Genomic DNA, 3015 nt, shown 5'->3' with positions numbered 1-3015 from the left:
AGCACCGTATACAAACAGTATAATATAACATCACAACATAATGGTATGGTTTCTTTTTTTCGGAACCATATAAAACCATTCTATAATAAACTAAGCAGTACAATTAACATCATTTAATATTTATTTCAAGTTACTAACAATGCTCGAAGTTTGTGTATGGTATTTAGCATGGTTAATCTCCAAAACCTGTTCGTTGCTCTGCTATTTTGCACTTTCCCTAACCAGAAACCAGAAGAGAGGCAATTAAAAATCATTATGTTGTGATGTTATATTATACTATTTGTATACGGTGCTCATTAAACAGTCAAAAATTTATCAGGAACTAATATACCGAAAACTGTTTATATCAGTATCATTTAACTGTAACGTATCTACAAATATTATCATGTTATCAAAATGTCTTACGTTAGAAATTGGGAATGTTTTAACACATGATTGGTATCTACTTACGTCGAAGCTAAAGAAACATATTGTCATTACAAGAAACCTCTGAAATGAATTAACAAAATACTTTAATACTAAAAAGTTTTCATAAACAGGTAGACTTTACGTGAGTAAATAAAATATTTGAAAACTATATTATATTCTTAAACAGATAGACTTTACCTGAGTAAACAAAGCATTTTAAAACTATATTCTATTCTTAAACAGATAGACTTTGCCTAAGTAAACAAAACATTTTGAAACTATATTCTATTCCTAAGCAGATGGACTTTACCTGAATCAACAAAACAATGTAATACTGTAGCGTTGCAATAAACAGATGAACTTTACTGGGAATATGTGACATAAAAAGTTCTAGATTTGTTGTTTTATGTGATTATTTCAAGGAAAGCTGATTAGTTTGATCTTCTCTCTATTGTAATTTCTTGAATTATAATTTGGACAAAACATTCTCATTGTCATACATATGAATCCTGTTGTAGCTCTTATAGAAAAAAGTAGTAAAATGTTAAGAAATAGCTTTAACTTGAAGTATAAAAACATATATAATGTATAGTATTAATCAATGCATATTTATACATAATCACTTACTATCCTTATGGGATGATTGTCCAAAGAACACCTCTAACGTTAATTAACTGCATAAGACCACAGTTTGTAAAAAGGGAGTTTATTGGACCAAATGAGATAAAATAAAGTTATTTACATGAATAACTAGTTATTTGACCCTAAATGTTGTGGTCAGTATTTATACGAATTATAACAATATGACAGTCTGTAAGATATAGTTATAGCTAAAGAGTTATGACATTATGGCATAAAAAAACGGGTATTTATATTATTTCAAACATTGAAAACTCATTTTCATCATCAAAAGTATGATGGGATTCATGAAGTATTGGGTGAGTTTTTTGCTATGGGATTCATGACGTATTGGGTGAGTTTTTTGCTAGCGGTATTCTTCAACTAGCAGTACTTTTGCAAGGAGAGTAAAGTTGGTGTTAAAATGCCAATACATTTTTGTATTTATATTAGATATAGCACTATGTGGTCCCTATATGATCAAAAGTGTTCCATTCGAACTTTAGAAGGATCTACAAGATATGGCTGAATAAGCTGTCCATTATCAGAAAAGTATATGAGCATTGCAAACTCGGGCATCACATCCAGATGTATTTCGAATTTTAAACTTTTAGCATATGTTAGAAATACTACGTACAGTAAGTTCAAATTTAGGAAAAAACATGACCTTACACAATTATTAGAAAGCAATTTTGAGATAATTCGTACAACTCAAACTTTGAAATGAATGCATAAAAGTATTTTAATTCTTACTGGCTCATTAATTCTTTTCCTGCTATAAACAGAAACATATTTATTGGTATTATATGTTTTCGTTTGTTTCAATAATTCATTTCTTCCCAAATCATGATGGTTTTTTTTCTGATCCTATTTCTGTTTCGCTTGTGTTCGTAATAAAGTAGTACACAACACAGGATGTCAATACCACGTCCTGCACTTTAGAACTTGCATGCCAGGTTTTTTTTTTTATTGGCAAAGTTTTCATTAATGTTTGAGCAACAATAAACAGTTGGGTATAGCTTTTCGTTTTGATATTGATGCACAATTTATTACGTTCTGAAAATCACGAAGTTCATACATATGTGACCTTTAATCCTCAAGTGGTTTATTGTTTAACAAGAATATTGAATAAAGTCTGTTTCCGTGGGGAAATCATCAAAGTAAGAGGAGAGGAAAATATTAAAACCGCATTTCCATCTACAGTAAAATCATAGAACATTGTAGGGAAATTTGTTTATCGTAATAATCAATAAATACTCTATGTAAACACTTTTAGAAGAATTATATAGATAAATTCTAAGGGTGTGTTTTCTGAAATCCAGTGAGTAAATATTCATCATCGAATCCATAGTCCAACACGCTAACCATACTGCCACTCCGGTCCCTGACAGTACAGAAAAAAAAAGTTACTTTTTTTTTCATCTTCACAGTCCAATACAAGAGGTCGTAAAATTAGATCCGGATTTTATTCCAGTTTTACTAAATAAATGATATATGTATATGTCACATCTCGCAGCGAGAGATATTAAGAAAATAACAGAAATATGACAATCATTACGTATGCCAATGACTTTAGTGCCACTATATAAATAATCTGTAAACGAAACACCTTGAAAAGAAAGGAATAAATATAACACCCAAGGTGTATGTTAGTTACGTGTTAATAAATATGTGCGAGGTTTGTCTGTTCATATAAATGACAACTTAAACAACAATGGGCTAAATGGCTAGTCTGATACGTTTCTCAATAGACCACACAGAATTGACTGTTACTATTATAACGAAACCACAACAAAAAGTGCGAAATGTCTTTGGATGTACCACGTTTCGAACCTAGGTTATTTCTTGGATCCTAAATCTGGTACATTAGCCAGTAAGCCATGCTCTGGCCCATATGTGAATTTTTCATTATTATTTTGGAATATCAAAGGAAAGATATACAGCTAGATATCGCATTTTGAACGTGTTTGTATTTTAATGTTAACAGAT

Source organism: Limulus polyphemus, unplaced genomic scaffold, assembly GCF_000517525.1.
Source record: "Limulus polyphemus unplaced genomic scaffold, Limulus_polyphemus-2.1.2 Scaffold383, whole genome shotgun sequence".
Classification (NCBI taxonomy): Eukaryota; Metazoa; Arthropoda; class Merostomata; order Xiphosura; family Limulidae; genus Limulus; species Limulus polyphemus.
The sequence above is the reverse complement of the archived record's forward strand: the minus strand, read 5'-3'. Positions refer to the sequence as shown.